We start from the raw sequence: 18,721 nt of genomic DNA, 5'->3' as shown, positions 1-18,721 counted from the left end.
TGCAGCTGGTTTTCTGATGGTACTTTACATTTCTCCTTGCTTGAACTACAGAAACCTCTCTAAATTGTAACTGCCCTGTTTTGTGAGCTGCTTTTTGGTTTAGCCTACTGGATCTTTATGTCCACAAGTTCTCTGCAAATTTGTTTCTTGGTTTTTGTTACTTCTCTCTCTGTGGCCCTCAACTTAGTTAATATGAAAATTGAATCTTCCAACAATTGTTACAAGTCTAAGAAAGAGAAATCACTTCATGAAGACACACAATAAGGACAATAGCAGCAGATGATACCTGTAGGGCTTCTGCCTGTGCATAAGTCCCAACAGGAGGGGACAGCTGATACAGCAAATGTTATCCTAATTTGGCCTCCCCATAATTAAGTCCCTTACATCCTTAAGTGTCTCTGCTGGTAACCAGCTGTGCTTTGGCCCACGAAATGCAGATTTGTTCTGCAGAAGCAGCATCCACCGGGACACTGAAAACTCTAATCCATATTAATATATCTACCAAACCACTCAGGATTTATCTAAACAATCAAGAAAGTGAAGGCTGAAGGAATTATTCATGGGATCATTCAACCCATGCAGCTTCCAGCATGGCTCCCTCATTCAGAACATTTCATTTCCAGATTATCCCTCCTTGCAGGTTCTAGTGATCTGAGGTAAGACCCAAACACACACTACAGAAGGGGCCCCAGCATCAGGCTTGGCAGCCTGCAGGGCTGGGTACAAGAAGCCCAAATTTTCTCTTCTCCAAACAGAAGAGGTTGAACACTCAAGAGCTGTGTACATTAGCTTTGCCGTAACACATTGATGACCTTTTCAGACCTCAAACACAAAGAAAGGTGAAAATTGCAGCCATGTAAACATTTTGCAGAACCAGTTCTTCAAAGTAGCTCGTAACAGGGCTACTTTAATGAGTCAACCTACTGGGTACCTCTTCAACCATGAAAGCTGCAGATGGTCAACACTAAACTGATTCAGCTACAATAACTAATTTGGGGGGATTAAAATTTTGATCCAAGAATATTTGGGGCTCACAGAAAGTGCTTATTTCCCCACCCAATACAATATGGGATAAATGCTTTAATTTCTTCTACAGCAGGAAAACATACATCTTCAAAAGGGATATAACTTTTCATGAGGTTAAAACACATGCCCTGAACACAGACTGTGGCAGACCCAGTATGTACTGCCCTGTGAGTCAGAGCTTTGAAAAATCTCTCACAGAAATGAAAGTTTCTTGGGAGTCTACTTGTCCTATAATAGACCTTAAAGAACTTGAAAGGTTATAGAGCACTAAAGCAACACTCTGGGTCTTTGCAAAATCACCAAGATTAAATTACTTTCCTATAAAAAAAGCTACTAATAGCCCGTAAAGGGGCTGGGTATCGGAAATGATCGTTTTAATGTCAAAATCTGACACTATCCATTCCAGGGGTTTTAAGATCCTGCCCTGGAAAAACCCTGTCCTATTACTGTGTCAGTGGGATCTCATCAGCTTTCCACTTTTGCTTTCATCATTTGTAGGAGAGCCTGCAAAAAAGGGAAAAAAGAAGGAAGCTTGCTGCTATAAGTCAACATTTCCTTATTTGGTTACTGGACAAAATTTAGGGATATTTGGAATAAAGGCAGCATAAGATGACTCCAAAGCCAGCATTCAAGAGATTTCTAAGAACGCTGTAAAGGAGGCTTTCAAAGCACTGTAATGCCACAGTCCACCTTATATATTTAAGGGGGGAGGTGATAGTAAAATATGTTAGAGTTTTCTGGAGGATTGTTTGTGGTTAAGTCTTTGCTGTATTGATTACTGACCGATACAGCATGCATGAGAGAGCAGGAGCAAACACTACAGCAAGCAACAAGCTTGTGCTTGTTTCATCCCTAAATTAAAATTCTCAGAGTGGGAGACTTTTCATGCCTCTCCCTGCAATTCATACAGCGGTACAGAAGGAAAGAAAAAGGAAGAAAAAGGAAGAAAAAGGAAGAAAAAGGAAGAAAAAGGAAGAAAAAGGAAGAAAAAGGAAGAAAAAGGAAGAAAAAGGAAGAAAAAGGAAGAAAAAGGAAGAAAAAGGAAGAAAAAGGAAGAAAAAGGAAGAAAAAGGAAGAAAAAGGAAGAAAAAGGAAGAAAAAGGAAGAAAAAGGAAGAAAAAGGAAGAAAAAGGAAGAAAAAGGAAGAAAAAGGAAGAAAAAGGAAGAAAAAGGAAGAAAAAGGAAGAAAAAGGAAGAAAAAGGAAGAAAAAGGAAGAAAAAGGAAGAAAAAGGAAGAAAAAGGAAGAAAAAGGAAGAAAAAGGAAGAAAAAGGAAGAAAAAGGAAGAAAAAGGAAGAAAAAGGAAGAAAAAGGAAGAAAAAGGAAGAAAAAGGAAGAAAAAGGAAGAAAAAGGAAGAAAAAGGAAGAAAAAGGAAGAAAAAGGAAGAAAAAGGAAGAAAAAGGAAGAAAAAGGAAGAAAAAGGAAGAAAAAGGAAGAAAAAGGAAGAAAAAGGAAGAAAAAGGAAGAAAAAGGAAGAAAAAGGAAGAAAAAGGAAGAAAAAGGAAGAAAAAGGAAGAAAAAGGAAGAAAAAGGAAGAAAAAGGAAGAAAAAGGAAGAAAAAGGAAGAAAAAGGAAGAAAAAGGAAGAAAAAGGAAGAAAAAGGAAGAAAAAGGAAGAAAAAGGAAGAAAAAGGAAGAAAAAGGAAGAAAAAGGAAGAAAAAGGAAGAAAAAGGAAGAAAAAGGAAGAAAAAGGAAGAAAAAGGAAGAAAAAGGAAGAAAAAGGAAGAAAAAGGAAGAAAAAGGAAGAAAAAGGAAGAAAAAGGAAGAAAAAGGAAGAAAAAGGAAGAAAAAGGAAGAAAAAGGAAGAAAAAGGAAGAAAAAGGAAGAAAAAGGAAGAAAAAGGAAGAAAAAGGAAGAAAAAGGAAGAAAAAGGAAGAAAAAGGAAGAAAAAGGAAGAAAAAGGAAGAAAAAGGAAGAAAAAGGAAGAAAAAGGAAGAAAAAGGAAGAAAAAGGAAGAAAAAGGAAGAAAAAGGAAGAAAAAGGAAGAAAAAGGAAGAAAAAGGAAGAAAAAGGAAGAAAAAGGAAGAAAAAGGAAGAAAAAGGAAGAAAGAAGAAAAAGGAAGAAAAAGAAAAAAGAAAAAAAGTAGGAAAAAGAAAAAAGAAGGAAAAAGAAAAAAGAAAAAAAGAAGGAAAAAGAAAAAAGAAGGAAAAAGGAAAAAAGAAGGAAAAAGAAAAAAGAAGGAAAAAGAAAAAAGAAGGAAAAAGAAAAAAGAAGGAAAAAAACCCAAGTATTTGCACCCCTTTTTCTAAAAGCATCTTATTGCTACAGACAAAACACAAATACAGAACTGTGGGGGAAGACTTCTTTCTTACCGCCACCACTGGGGACCACTTCTGACACCTGGCAAACACTCAGAGCAACAGGAGAATCCCCATCTCCTCCCTCCAGGGAAGTCCTGCTGTTTATGTTTCAAGAGATTTGCTTAATTATTTGCCTATAAGCAAAAAAGACATTCTTGAATGAATGAAGGTAAAAATATTTTGGTTCTAATCAAAGTACAATGCAAATAACATCTAACCTCAGTCACAAATTCTTTAACTCAAACTCATTAAAATTACCCATCTTTTCTTTGGGGGAAAAAACTACTTAATCTTTCTTCCTATGTACTAATATTACACTGCTCCACAGGTACCGACTACTGCTGCTTTCAGAGGGTCCAACCGGCACATACCTATGAAATTAAAAGCAGGTGTTCTCAACTTATATTTAGTAGTGAAATTGCAGCTTCTATTCAGAACAGAGAAAGGGCTTGCATACTCAAGAACTAGCCTACTTTCCTTAGCTTTACTAATCCGCGTAACAATAGGTATTTCTTTTACTTACAAATCTTGTCTTGATAGAAGTTATTGAAAATTAAGCAGAAGCAATTATCCACTCTCAAAACACACACAATCTCTATATTTTATTAAGAGCGGTTTTTATGATCCTGAAGCAATTAAGTTAATCATTATTTAATTTTAGATTACTGAACTGGAGATTTACTTCAGACACAAGCTCACTTTTCACATAATTTAGTCTCAGTAATTAGAAATGTACTTTACCCAGAGGTGGCTTGTTTAAAGAGTGTTATCTAATCCCACAAGCTATACAACATGAAAGTTTCACACAAAAATCTACAAACCATACTTAAAAAAAATAACCCCCCAAAAAATACCCTGAGATTTACCAGACTGCAAGCATGTTTTCCTTAAAAATAAAAAACTGAGGAAAAATTGTTCTCTAAATATATGCCCAACGAGTCATATGTATTACAAAACCTAATACAAAGCATTTATTTAACCCATCACTACCTTTAGGCAAAGTTCAAGGGCATAAGAACAAATAATGCTCTTCTCACACAGAACACTTCATTTACAACTTCAATCAGGATGTAAGGTTTAGAGGAAAATGTGCATGTCTATTAGGATGCCCAGTAGGCTATCTGCCATGGGATGTAACCACTACTGAATTGTTCTGACACTTAACCAAGACGAACGTGATGGTGTTATCGGAGGAACAGAAATAAAGACCAGGCATGTAGGTTCTTACTCTATATATTTCCCCTGGATATCATACCATTCAAAAACTGTTCAATTCCAACCTACTTCAGACAAATTTGTGTAATCCTGTTCTTGAAACCTAACCATACCAGGCAATGCTAGTTAGCCATCCAGCTAGCTACTACCCTTTTAGCTCAGCTTTAGGTCTGTACAACAGTCAATGGCATCATTAGCTGCCAGTCCATCTGGGCTGGCACATTGCCCAAGGCCAGTTTTATGTCAAAACACCATTTGCTGTTTTTTGGAACAAAGGGAATCATCTTCCACTGCTACCATTAGAGAGAAGGAAAACAGATGACCAGACACGCATTTTAAAAACATACACCACTTCTTGCAGCTCTTCGTCTTCAAAATTGTCCAACAAAAACAATGCACACAATTGCTCACCACTCAACCAAAAGTCAACTATATTCAAAAAACAACAGAGAACTACCTACATAAATGTTAACAATATATACACATTTCAAGACCTTAGTGCCAGCACTTTTATGATCTGGTTTCAATTGCAGCATAGAAGAAAGGCTACAAAACTCATCAACAGCATGGAAGATTGCTGCAAAAACTGGCGAAGAAGAACAAGGACATGAAGCTACAAAGAGATCAGGACACAACATGTTTGCAGGAGGGAGTTTACTCAAAATGAAGGTTAGTCTTAGCTATCCAGATTTTCAACAAACTTTATTTCATACTTTTCCATGTGGTTGGAGACCAGCAGAGGAACTGAGACAGCAGGAAGGATTGTACCCAAAAGAGATGGTGACATAGCATGAGAAGAAAAAGCTGCAAACACCTTGGATGTTACTGATGAAAACACTGAACAAAACCCAACAGTCAGTGTTCTGCTTCATTTTTAGCTGACTAATGGTTTACCTACAAAAACAAGTTTTTATGGCAGCTGATGACAAAGTTTGGAAGCAATTTGAACATGAAGGTGTACTGAGTTATACAACAGGCACTGTGGCCTTAAAAACTGAAGCTGTAAGAGTGGGATGAAAATCACTAATCTACAATGCACAGTCACATAAATAAAATAAACAAGCTCCAGCTAGACACTGGAGGATGACCAGTGCCTGAAGCAGAAGGGCCTGGATGCACACTAGCTCGTTCTAGCACAAAATGGCTGTGAGTCACTGCTGAGATGCAGCTGTGAAAAACACACACGCAGTCCTGGGGTGTATCCAGAGAAGTGTTTCCTACAGAGACAGGAAGTACAGAGAAGTAGGTAAGAGCCTTAGCTAAACTCCCATACATAATACTCCACAAGTGAGGCTGTCCATGTTCAAAAAGGAGGCACTAGAAACACGGTAGGCTGAAGGAGGATTTCCAGCACTGACAGCATGCATGGAGACCAGCAGGCAAAGTAAATGGATTCAGAGGGATGTAATTGTTCCCTGTAAAACAGTAAAGACAACCACTAGGAAGGGAAATAAACCATCTGGGCCAAAAAAGGCTGCTGATATCAGAACAAAAAGGAAACAGCTGGCCAGGAGTAAGTTTAGACTGCAACTGATCAGAACTGCAAAGCTCTGGGTAAAGCTTTTGGCAAAAATAAATCTACATGCTTAAGGAGGCCCTTGTAATGAGAAGAACATAATGACACACTACTTGCTTTCAGTATCTCCAACCATTTTTGTAGCTGTCCCATCTAAATATTCATTGAAGGGTCTAGAAGACTATCAGCAAAAGCAGCTGGTTCAGTTCCCAGCACTGGTGGAGAAAGATGGTACATGCTGTGTGAGTCACAGAGCAGGAGTAGGGGGGAACTGATTATTTATATATAAATAGTAAAAAGTTACCATCATCTTCCTGAATATCTAAAAGGCAAACAAATATTGCCTAATTCAAAATAATGCCAGCCATTTTCTTTGCATTAAAATCCTCAAACGCAACTACAGCAATAAAAAGTGTGCACTAAAAAAGCTCAGTAAGCCTTTAACAGCGTCTTACCCTATTTCCCAATAGCCCACAAGAAAGAGATCTGTAGAACCAATGCAACACAGAATGCCACAGTTCAACAAATTGCAACACTCAAGCCAAGCTGATCCTTGGAACAAGCACATTCTGTCTTCTTGAAGCAACACTTTAACACTGCCTTCACGGCCTACCAAAGGGATCTTTGCCTTTTCACTTGCCTATGTATAGCATCTCTTGTGCAGACATTTTACTAAAACTGAAAAAACTGAGGTCAAAGTTTCCAGAATGAAACACTGCAACCAGTAGGAGAATACTTTCTGGTTTGATGTTGAAGCACAGCAGTGTTATGCAAGAAAACAGGATTTGAAAGCAAGTTTTGGTCTGACATTATTTATTGAACTGGTGCCTGCGCAAGAGGCACCTGAGCCCTAAAGAAAGGGAGAGAAGCTCTTCCTATTTAAGATCCTCATCTACCCCATTTAAAAAATAATACTAAGAAAAAAATCCAAACCCTACATATAACACCACGAACTGGAAACAGCAAGTCGTATCAAATTGTTCAATCTTAAAAAACATCAGAAAAGCAAACAGATTTAGCTAGTACATTGAGGATAAAAGAATCACATTTAAGTACACATACATTTTTCCATTTCAAAAAAAGTCCCCCAATTAAATACAAATGCAAGTGCATGCACTTAAACACTTTTGCAGTTACTCTCTTGCCTAGTATCTTTCATTTAATTCAATATGATAACCCCCAAAAAACATGTTTTCATTAGTTACTATGATGCCACAGCTTTTAAATTATTTTCAGCACTCCCAACATCTTGGATCTACAGGACTCCGAAGTGCATATGTACAACTCTTGTCTTCAGCATCACACTACAAGTAGAACATTTAATTACTTTTTCTCTCTTTAATTTCTTCTTTTTTCTTTTTTCTTTTTTTTTTTTTAGGCGAGAACTTTGTAGAGTAGGGATGATAGTTGGACTCAGTGATCCCAAGGTTCTTTTCGAACCCGGATTTATTAAAACTACTGAATCTATTTTCTGGTCAGTTTTCTTCCTCACCATAGGAAGCATTGGTATATTTGAACCTCTTGATTATCTGCTTGACCCGCCGCTCAGTCCACTCCCTGAAGAACATCTTCCATCTGATAATATCCAGATGTTGACAAAGAAATGGCAGTTTGAAAAAACAAAAACACACACACAAAAAAAAGCCACAAAAGAAAAAAAGAAAACACAAAGAAAAAAAAACCACAAAAAAACCCCAAATCAACCAAAGAAACAAAAATAAATCAAGAAAAACAAAAAAGCTTGATATTATTATTTTAATCACAAGCTAACTTTCTCATAGTAGTAAAAAACTAGGAGAATTAACAATAAATCATGAAGGGTTTTCAACAATCAGACGTGGTTCCCTCCCCTCATAATGCACAATTGAACTGAGCCTTCTTGCTATGGCTGTTAGAGGTGGTGTAAGTAGACTGAAAAGAGAGGAACTGGAATTATTAATTAAATTGAAATTAGAAGGATATGACAAAGCAAATACCAGTCATTGTGTTGACTGTAAATCCTTTTGTAAGGCATCTATTACAAGCCAGACTACTGACCTAGATGGACCAGTGACAGACACTCTCCCACTTATAAGGATGGAAATTACACTTCTGCAGTAAACAAAGCATTTAATTTTCCATTGCACCTTGCAACCAAACCCTTCAGTATTGAGCTTCTCTTTGTAATACAGAGAATACATAAGCAAGAATGAAGCTGATGAATGTATCTGTGGCCTCATAACTCTGCAAAGTTCTCTGTTCACTAACTGAGTGAGCTTGAGTACCAGCAGACCAGGTGCATCTAACCCTGTCCATAGCCTTCCGTCAGGAAGCTAGAGCCAGGGCTCTGATGGAATAAACATTCTCCTGCACGTTCAGCCTTGGCAGCCTAAAACGTTGCTGCCCTCTCTTGTCCATCCCAGCCCTCTGCTAGGGATCACTGCTTCATAGCTGAACACCTTCACAGACTGTACCTTAGTTGCTCCAATTCACAACTCAATGTGTTAGTTTAAACCCCTGATGAAGGTGGGTTCTTGCCTTGGTTTTTTGTTTTCCCCTTTTTTTTCACTCCTTCCCCCCCCCCGCCCCCTTTTCTTCTTTCCTCTTTTCTTAAGGCAGCAACAATCTCAAGGATTTTCCAGCCGTGAACTGCTTGCTGGGGCTTACCTCCATATAGTCCTTTCTGCAGTGCCAATGGCTGGTAATATCTGGAAGATATTACTAGAAGAGCATATCTGTAACAGCAACTGATGTTTGAAATCACTGCAGCAAGACTTGATAGACAAACTTCGTCCAATTTGAAAAGGTTTAATTATTCTTGGTTAAATAGATTGTAAGACTTCTTGACACTGGAAACAGGGTAAGTCCTCAGTAAGTTAACCTTGATGTCTACATAATACTATAGTGCTTAGCTGGAAAGCTTTCATCTCACTCCTAGCTTCCCATGTGACATACAGGAAAGGAAACCATGACCATACAAAATGGCAAACTGGGAAAGCCACAGCTGCCCTAAAAAACTCAGGCAGAACATCTTTGAACTGAGATGTGTCCTGTTCTCAGAAATGTTACCCCAGTTACAGTCCAGACAGTTTCACTCACAAGAAATTTCATAATTTATCTGCAGTTTCTTGGAGACTAGGTACCTCTGAGCTTTTGCCATGACTTAACAACTACAGGCCTAGGTAAAAGGCCAGAATAAACTAGTAAGTGTAAGAAGGGAATAAGAGCAAGTTCAGGCAAGACTTCTGTAGTGCTTGGGTTTTTTGTTGGGTTTATCAATGAAATTTAAATTTTTAATAAATCTTGAATGTTGATGCAAGCTCATCCATGCTTTATGAAAAATTGCCTAAATTGGCTTTTGGGAAGAAGCAGGCTCTGAAAAAGAACTTAATTTTCTTTTTTACTAAATGTCTACTAATTGTAAGCACAATTCTTCCTATCACAAGATGCAATATAAGCCTGTCATGTTCAGTGTTTTTTAAACACTGGAATATTCTTTTGCTTAGAATTTGCCCATTATGGAAAACGTTTAGGGCCACAGTATAACACAGTGCTACTTAAAGAACTGCCTTCACAGAAACAAGGACAGCTAGGTACTGTAATCGGTGCCTAAACATTACAGAGAGATCTGCTGCAAAGTGAGTGTGGAAAACCTACACTGGAATAATCTGCAGGGTAAGGGATAAGCTTAATTTCCTAATCCCCTCCTTCCTTCACTTTCCAAGTCTTACAAAAACACCAAACAATTGCAAACACCCTCTGCTGATTTCCTCTGGCTGACCTTCATAAAGGCATGTTTCACTATGGTGCTCCTCTGACACCTTCATTTTGTGCTCTGCCCCAAACCCTGGGACAGAAGGTCCCCACATTGCACACTGGGGGAAGTACAGCTGGGCTGTGCAAGCTTTTTCTCCCATTGTTCTGACTGTTTTTTTGTTGTGCAACAGATATATAGATGACTTTTACAGATGTAGGTCTTTAAATGGCCTTCAGTCAGGAAAAAAAAAAAATCCCAAAACTCAATTCTTCATAATTACCCACTAACAAGGAACAATTGTTCATTAACTTTCATCCTCTGATCATCACAAGCAGACTTTTCAGTTACTCCAAGCTAATAGTTTTCTTAGGAATTCACAGAGAAGTTAATAATTAGAAGGAGTTACCTTGTGGGATTTGAGAATTGCAACAAATCTTTGGCAGAAATTTCCTTTACCAGCATCAAATCTGTAAGGCTCCAAAACAAAATCCTGTAGGTGCAGCATTAGTCACATCAGGATTAAAACTGCCAGCAACCTGCATTGTGCCCAACATGCCAGGCTCACGTCATCCCCTTCAGCTTCCCCATACACGCCCCTTCCCAGTCCACATTAAGTCCCTTTTAGCAAAAGGCTGCCAATGGAGTCATGAGTCAAGCATGCTTGGCTAAAAATATGCTCCAACACTGGCCCTCATTCGCCTCACTGCTGCCCAACTCATCCTCTGCCTTGATCTTGGAGATCCTTCAAGCTTTCAAGCTGTTCACAAAACACTTACTGCTGTCAGTGTTAGCACCCGCAACCCCCATGAGATAGTCACATCCTAGCACTGGGCACAAACCAGCATGGCAGGTATTTGCAGCTGAGGGATCCTCCTCCTTGGTAGTTATTTTACTCCCCCTGGGTTAGACTAAACAAACTATACATATTTCTGTTTATTCACTATTCATAATTCAAACGAAGATACAAGTGAAATTAAGTAGAATGTCAATCTAGTTAAGTACTTCAATGAACGTGAATAGCATTTTAGAAATCAAGTCTGTTATAAAGCCCTTTAAACCCCTTAGGATTCTGCATTAAGAAAGTAAAAGCATTTTAAGGAAAACTTTAAAATTCTGACACGCTGCAGGTAAAATCTGTACAGGTAAGTGAAACTAGCCACATTTGCTGTCCTATCTCCTTCAGAAGCGAAAACAAGGAAAGAATGGTCCTATATCCTGAGGAAAAAAAAAATAAATAAACTTTTTTGTTATGAGTAAATCCATTTTGCAGTGAATAAGGTGATGATTTTTGACTCAGCAGCTCTTCAGGATGTCAAAAAAATTACAGATCTTCAACATAATCCTTTCCAAGCAACAGTGGCCAGCAACAGAATAATAGGGGAAAAAATACCAGAACAAAACACACAAACAACAACAAAACTTCTGAGCTGACTGCCAAGGCAGAGAAGGTCTAGCTTATCACCTGCAGGAGAACCTGTGCACTGGACCTTTGAACTAATATCATTTTTCCTTTGTTTACACAAGTTGGTTTTTTTTAATGCTCTTAAGATGGTTTTAATTAATCAGAAATACACATAAATAATAGATTTCCAGAAACCTAATGAAGCTAGAGCTTACTGTAATCTAAAACAATAATGTAATTCCTAACAAGATACATTATCTTTTCATTGTCCTTACTTGGTCTTGGTCAAATACAGCAAGAGAGTGAACCGCTAAGTTAGAAGTTAATAGCAGAGAGAAAACAAAACAAAACAAAACCAAAAAAAGAAAAGAAAACAAAGGAAGAAACACCAAGTCAAAGAAAAGAGCACATGGCTGAGGAGCCAGAAAATACTTGCGATCAAAGGGTGACAGAGAATGGGTGTTTTATTAATCCTGCAGGAGTCCAGACCCTGCCAAGGGGGTTGTCCACCTCTTGCCTGTGGCTGGGGCTGCTCCACCTGTAACAGGCAGGGTAAATCTAACCAGACTGCTCTTGTTCATGCAGACACCAGGGCTGGCAGCCAGGCCCTAGCTCACCCCTGGCCACTGTGATTGAAGCAGGTGCCAGCTATTTTTATGTCTAAATTGCTATTTACATATGACCTGTTATTAAGTTCAAAGGGAGAAGCAACTGCAGCAACACCACCAGCAAGGCAACACAATGTGCTCCTGGCTCATCTGTGGAGAAGGGGAGGCTACAGCTGGGAAAGGGTTGAAATGCTTGCTGGGTTGCAGGTATGGGCTGCTCCAATTGCCATAAACCAGCAGTTGCCTGATGCTGCACAACCTGTGAGATGCCAAAAAGCCCAGACTCCTTTCTCCCCCTGCATCACACAATCCACTTCTGACAGCACCTGACAGTGGGTAGCATGCACTTGCTTGGGCTGACCTCAGCGTTTCTGGATACTGAAATATGTGCACAGTTTGTAAATAAAGGAGTGTGGCACTGAATTAATAAACTTTGAAGTTCCGTATGATAGGGCACTAAAGTAACAGTCTAACTGTAAATTGATTTAAATGTGTTAACTCATTCACCAGTTCATTCTCACACCACAGATCTCAAAGGAGTATTCGGAAAGCAATCAAGAGGCCAAGTATGCGCACGATCATCTGCAAATTGAGAATTACTTCAAAATCCATTTCAAACAAATCATTCTCCCACTCAGAAAAGCTCAGCTTCTAAGATGAGAGATCTTTTGGAAGATTAATTCCCTCATCTCACACTTAAAAGTATGCCAGAATTACTATATCCTGGACTGTAACTGAAGCCATTCAGTGCAAGCAGCTTTCCTATCAAGGGACCATCTTTTCAGTGAGATCCATTATGTATCTTACAGTCTGATTTAGTTTTTGTTTGTTGTTGTTTTTTGGGGATTTTTTGTGTTTGCTTTTTTTTTTTCCCCACAGACAAAAGAGCTGAGCAGTCAACTAATCTCTGAGATTGCAAATGCCCAGCTTCTACAGCTGAAGTAATTAAACAAACTTCTCATGCCATTACCCACATCAAGTCTCTTCCTTGGCATCTGCTCTATTCCCACACTGCCCTCTTTAATCAAACCAAGACAAGCTATTTTCTAAGATCAGCTGACTTGTCTCTCCCTCAAAATCACTTCAGCCAAAATGATTCAGAACAGATACCAAGCATCTTGCTGAATATCCTAAAGGTCTCTTTTACAGGGAAAAAAAAAAGAGTAGACGTCAATGCAAGTGGATATTTTTAGCACCTGAGTTGTTCTGTATGTATTCCTTTATGTCTACCTAAAAAAGGCACAATCTCTGATGAAGCATTACCAGAAAATATATTCTACTGAAAAGTCTGCTTTATGAATCTTAGCTACATGAACACTGCAATAAGTACATCATGTCACCCATTCCACCATATAAGGGTTAGGAATGTAGTATCTCCTCAGCTTCAAATAAGTGCTTAAAGAAAAAAAAAAGAAAAAAAAATACACCAAAAAAAACCCCCAACAACAACCCAGAAAGCAAACCCCTCAGCAAAAGCTTTTTGTCATTCTGCTTAGATGCAACACTTGAGTTGGGGCTATTCAGCCTGGAGAAAAGAAGGCTTCGGGGAGATCTTATAGTGGCCTTCCAGTACGTAAAGTCACCAGTGCAGTGATAGGACAAGGGATAATGGTTTTAAACTGAAAGAGGGGAGATTTATATTAGATATTAGGAAGAAATTCATCACCATGGGCATAGTAAGTCACTGCTATAGGTTGCCCAGGGAGGCTGTAGAAGCCCCCTCCCTGGAGGTGTTTCAAGGCCAGGTTGGATGAGGCTTTGTGCCTTTGGAAACTGATGATCTTTAAGGTCCCTTACAGCCTTAAGCATTCTACGATTCAGCCTAATAATTAAAAACTGCCACCTTGAAGTATTTCTAATTGTTAAACCCTCAAAAAATTCAATACTTTTTGCGGATTAGCTGTTAAAAACCAAAACAAACCCACCACCCCCAACCCAGGACGCATCATAATTCGACGAAACCTCAAGTCAGCAGCAGGTCATACAAATAATCACACAATAAAAAACTGCTTATCTCTTCCTTTATTCTCTTTCCTTATAGCTGCCACCTTCTTGCCCTGAAGATTCCTGTCTCATTACCTCCAATGTGTTGACTCTATCCCAATAACCTCTGGTCTTGTGCAAATTATCTGAAAATTAATTTTCAAGGACAGGATACAGATTATCAAAGGTGTGGGTTATTTCTGCAGGAAGAGATACGCCAGATAGGTAAAGCAGAACTGTGTCAAGGAAGCTTCTCCTAATTGTAGTAAACTTCCATTAAAAATGGAAGAGGAAATAAAGCCATTTAAGACAGGGTCTTAGAACCACAAAAACTGAAAGATAACTTGTATATTGAAGCAAATAGTATTTGAATTTCCTGCTCTAGAAAGTTACCTGTTACCTACCCACAGATATTTTAGATTTTTGATTCAAGCTAGATCCCTGAACATACTCATCAAAACAGCAAATGAAGGAGTATGTGGGAAGATAACGGTAAAATATTTATCTTTGCATATATAAACTTGAAACTTCTCTCTCTGACCCTGAAGGACTCTCTCTTCCTTCCAGATATTCCCTACCTACAAGACAGACATCTCTCATCACTCAGCCGAACCTTCCCAAGTATTTTTGCAACTGGCACTACCTACATAGTGACAGCTCTCCAATCCCAGGGTAAACAACAGACAGTTGAGGGATTTCAAAGTACGAAACCATACCAGAAACATCTCAGGGTTACAAACTGATATCAAATTAGTATGTTTGGTCAGTGGCAGGTTATTATTACTTTCATACAGTGCAAATCATGTGAGTCTGCAACTTGCCACAAGATAAGACAAAAAAAAATTATAGGCTTTCCAAGTTAAAAAGTGACGTGCTTAAATTACCTCTATCTCAGACTGACCCTTGCATATTTGTCTTTGAAGACTTTGCACTGCAGCACTATAGCACTATGGAAGGCAGCAAGACTTCAGGTTAATTTTATACAATTTTAAAACAAGCTGAATGCTTTTAACTGAGCAAACCCACCTAACTTCTATTTAGTTCTGAACTAATTTTTCTCCTTCTGATTAAAATATTTTCCTATTGAGATATGGTTTCACTTTATTCTTCTGTAGAACACTAAAGACAAGGAAACAGCCAGCTTGAATTCAAGAATACTTTCCTCTTAGCCACATACAATTCACAAAAAATGGAAATTCTCTCACTATTGTCAGCTCCTCCCCTACTATTAAAAAATACTTTATCATTGCAAAGTACCTCAGCGTAAGGCAACAAAAACATTCAAAAACTGTGACAGACAGAAACCAAATGCTGTCTACTCTCTCTGGTTATTAAAAACAAAGCCCACATACTGCAATGGAAACAAAGTTAGGGTTTGTGTAAAAGAAGTACATCTGTGGGAGAACAGACAGCATATCTGATATATTATTTCCTGGATTAAAAGCCATTAAGTTCATATGACACATTTGTCTACCTTCTGTGAATGGGATAATCCCTTTTTCAAAATGGATTTAATTCCAGAATAAGCATGTCAAGAAAATTCTGTCCAGGAACATGAATTGTGAATGAACTGGGTTTTGCCTCTGGCAGTCTTCCCTTCTGCTACATTATTGAATGCTTAAATTAAGCTGTTTTGTGGCTTTTGGTAGTTCTCAGGTGTCAAAACTGACCACACAGAAGCTGTGTACTGAAAGGCCAATATGCAGCTATGTGTAACTCATTTGTAATTACAGAGAGTCACTCACACAGGACCCAGGACCAGAGCTGTTTGCCTGGCTCCTCTGAGCAGACCCACGCAGACATCCTGCAGGTAAGAGCTGGCTCCTTACCATGGGCCACAAACACAAGACTCACAAGGACACATCCAAACAAACAACGTGGAAGGTCACTCCCAGGACAGCCCTGCTGCAATCAAGAGCACATAATGTACAAAAATATCTTCTTTCAGAGTAATTAAGATTCCAGCAAGATCTTCAGCACCTGCCTCTATTGTGAGACACTGGAAAAAGCAGCAAGAAAAGTCTAGCAAGAACACCTCTGAATCCTAGCCATAGTCAGCATCAAAGGAACATCACAGGAACAGCACCAAGGAAGCCACAGATTGAGTTCTAAAATAGCACATTAATCCACAGCACTAGTTGGCTTTTGAAGGGGATGTCCTATTGCTTCTGCGACTTGAATCACAGGATGATTCTGTGCGCACCTGCCAGATTCCCTTTGGATGAAACCGAATCAGAAGATCCATCTAGAGTGTCATTCTAAACTCCACTGGTGACACAAGTTTCCAAAGCAATGGGCAGCCTGCACCTCTGCAAAGCTCTCCAGCATGTCCCAAGCAGCCGCAGACTCTTCAACTGTAATGAATGTATACAATACCTGGAATATAACACATTAAACAGAGGGCTAAGTAGCACCCTTTGTAATTTTGTAAGTAACGTACTTTTGCATTTGATGCTAACCACCAGCTCTCAGTTCGTGATCCACTTTGCCTTCCACTGAGGCAACTCTTGCCTCCATGCTGTTTCTCTTTCCTAAACACCTGCCCTGCTTTCTGTTGCCTTCCTCACCACTCCTGAATGCCACCTCTACTTTCAGCTTTATTTTGTATTGTGCTCCTTCCAAATGTCCTTTCCCATAGCAAAGATCAATCTCCTTCATGCTCACAAAAGCAAAGTGGCACCTGAAGTTCATGTGGAAACACCTCCACTCAACAAGCAAAGCTGAAAGGGGGGGACAAGGCTTCTCCAGTGGCAAGAAGAGGCCAATCAACCAAGAAGCAAGACTGCTGACTTGCAAGTGCAAAAAGACTTGTGATGCTAAAGGTCCTTAAAAGGCCACAGAATACGGGGGCAACATGGCAGGCATACCCTTGCTACACACATCTTCAAACTGATATTTGGGCACATAACAACCCTACCCCCTATTACAGGATGTGTGTGCACTTGCTGGGGACAGGGTCAACACCCAGTAGATAGTGTAAGACAGCACAGTCTCTATGCTTCCCATGCCCAGACCCTACAGGTAACTCCTATGAGGAAACATCGATGTTCAGGGAAAGGACCCTTCCCTTTGTCCATTTCTCCCATGGCCAACAGCAGCAACCTCCTACCTTAACAACTCTGATCCCAACCCAGGTAAGCGTGTTCCTTTTCTATACCTGTTGCTAGAAAGAAGGATGTGCGCGCAAGTCTTCAGGCTGAATTACAGCACACATCACGGGTCTGCAGAGATCCAAACATCAGCAGTCTGACTGGGAAGGCTGTCATGCCTTTAAAAGCAATTACACAAGGGCAGAAGACTGCTACTGCTCATTGCATGGCAAGCAACTGAACTAGAAAGCACCCCTCCATTCCTTGCCCTATACAAGAGCGCTGCCCAGTCCTGCTGACCAAGCACACCTGGACACAGCACATTCTGCTAATGCAGCCCACAAAGGCCCTGACTATGGCCCTCTCCTTCCCCAGCGTAGCACCACAACCCTCAGGCACACAAGCCTAGATGGCCCCTTGACCCAGGTGGGCTGCTGTGTGGCACAGAGCTGATTCACAACAGTTACTGATGGGATGCCCCTAAAAGGCCATCAGATATTCCCAACTAGTTCTCCCTTCAGTGCAGGCTATGCCTTACCCTGCTGCCAATTTGAGCAGGTTGCAGGACAGATCCCTGTGCTACAGCACTGACCACAGCAGAGAGGTTCTTAGCACACATGGTAGTGATGTCAATTGTTAAATGAGATAAGTAAAATTTGGGGAAAAAAATCTCATTTGGGGAAAAAAAAAAATCACATTAAAGAGAACATTAAGAGGCACACAGAATAAAAAACAGGGCCTAGATACCAGTGAAACAGTAAGAACTAGACAAAAGCAGATTCCAACTAGAAAAATATATGCCCTATGTAGTCAACAGCCCAGCCTTGAGACAGGCCTGCAGGACACCTGCAAGACAGATTAAAGGGATGGGAAGGAACACTCCCCACAGCTTATCTTGGTTTATAGCCTTGAGCACTGGGAAAAACAAATTGAGTAATTGAAATCACTGTATTAATATACTGAGCTACTAGCATACTAAAATACACACCCACAGGCTAGAGGGACCCCTACTAACAAAAGCCCCTCTCTCTTTGAGCATGTGTAGTCAAATTCTTGAACATTGCTAACTTTAAATGAAAGCGAGGAATTAGCTGACCAACTGTGTGTCAGCTAATAGAACGATGTTAGAGATAAAGTTCTTTCTCACATTTTGGGGTATAAAAGTAGCACATGCATTTTGGGAAACCAAGCTCACTTTGTGGAACACCACCCTGCTCCGTGTTCTGTGCAGAACTGGATATTAAAGCAAGTATCTTGGCTGTGTGGACTGGCTTCTTCCACACCAGGTGACAGATCCTGCTTTTGGGACAACAGCAGGATATCCTGTTCAGAGCTCAACTTCACCTGTCCCTTACAGGAGGAAGAAAAATGAGTATACCAACTTTTACTGCCTTCCACCTCCTTCTGCTACTCCCACTATACTGCAGAAATCTGTCTTTACAAACCTGGGTAAAGTAGTCGGAGCCCTACATTATATTCATACAGCCATACAGGAAAGATGAAAACAGTTTGTCTTTCTCTCTTCTATAGAGTCCTCTGATGCAGAGGAGGTCTCAGAGGCAAAGACAGCCTCTCTTCAACAACCACAGGCATCTTATCCTGAAGTTTCAGCAGGTAGGGGTACACATCAGCAGGCCAATCCACTGTAGCACCCCTAGTCTGAGGGAGTACTTAAGAGGGGAGGAGGAGAGAAGAAAGGAAAGAGACCCTGAGCCGGCAAAGAGACTTACAGCAGGCCAAACCAAGGGGTATGGATCAGTTCAATGTCAGATGGACAGAGTGCCTAGTGAAGACACACCTCCTGCAAAGTCCTTCATCTCCATTCAGAGCCCCCATCTCATAATC

At 39.8% G+C, this 18,721-nt stretch overlaps 1 protein-coding gene across 10 annotated transcripts in view; it reads right to left on the bottom strand.

Moving 5' to 3' along the window:
- AGPAT3 (1-acylglycerol-3-phosphate O-acyltransferase 3) overlaps nucleotides 1-18,721 on the bottom strand; it is a 92,133-nt gene that overhangs the window by 44,472 nt on the left and 28,940 nt on the right. Inside the window, exons 1-2 of one of the 10 annotated variants that reach the window (XM_051617336.1) lie at nucleotides 10,201-10,320; nucleotides 3,340-3,461 (exon numbers count right to left, since the gene is read on the bottom strand). The exons of 4 other annotated variants lie outside the window; for them this stretch is intronic. The gene's annotated coding sequence lies outside the window, so the exon portion shown is untranslated. Of the gene's footprint in view, nucleotides 1-3,339; nucleotides 3,462-7,550; nucleotides 7,571-10,200; nucleotides 10,321-11,471; nucleotides 11,492-11,628; nucleotides 11,726-18,721 lie in introns of those variants that run through there. 5 more of the 10 variants (XM_051617317.1, XM_051617354.1, XM_051617385.1 and 2 more) reach the window with 5 other exon arrangements.

Source organism: Apus apus, chromosome 1 (genome assembly GCF_020740795.1).
Source record: "Apus apus isolate bApuApu2 chromosome 1, bApuApu2.pri.cur, whole genome shotgun sequence".
Classification (NCBI taxonomy): Eukaryota; Metazoa; Chordata; class Aves; order Apodiformes; family Apodidae; genus Apus; species Apus apus.
Note: the sequence above shows the minus strand (reverse complement) of the source record. Positions and strands in the feature narration are given on the sequence as shown.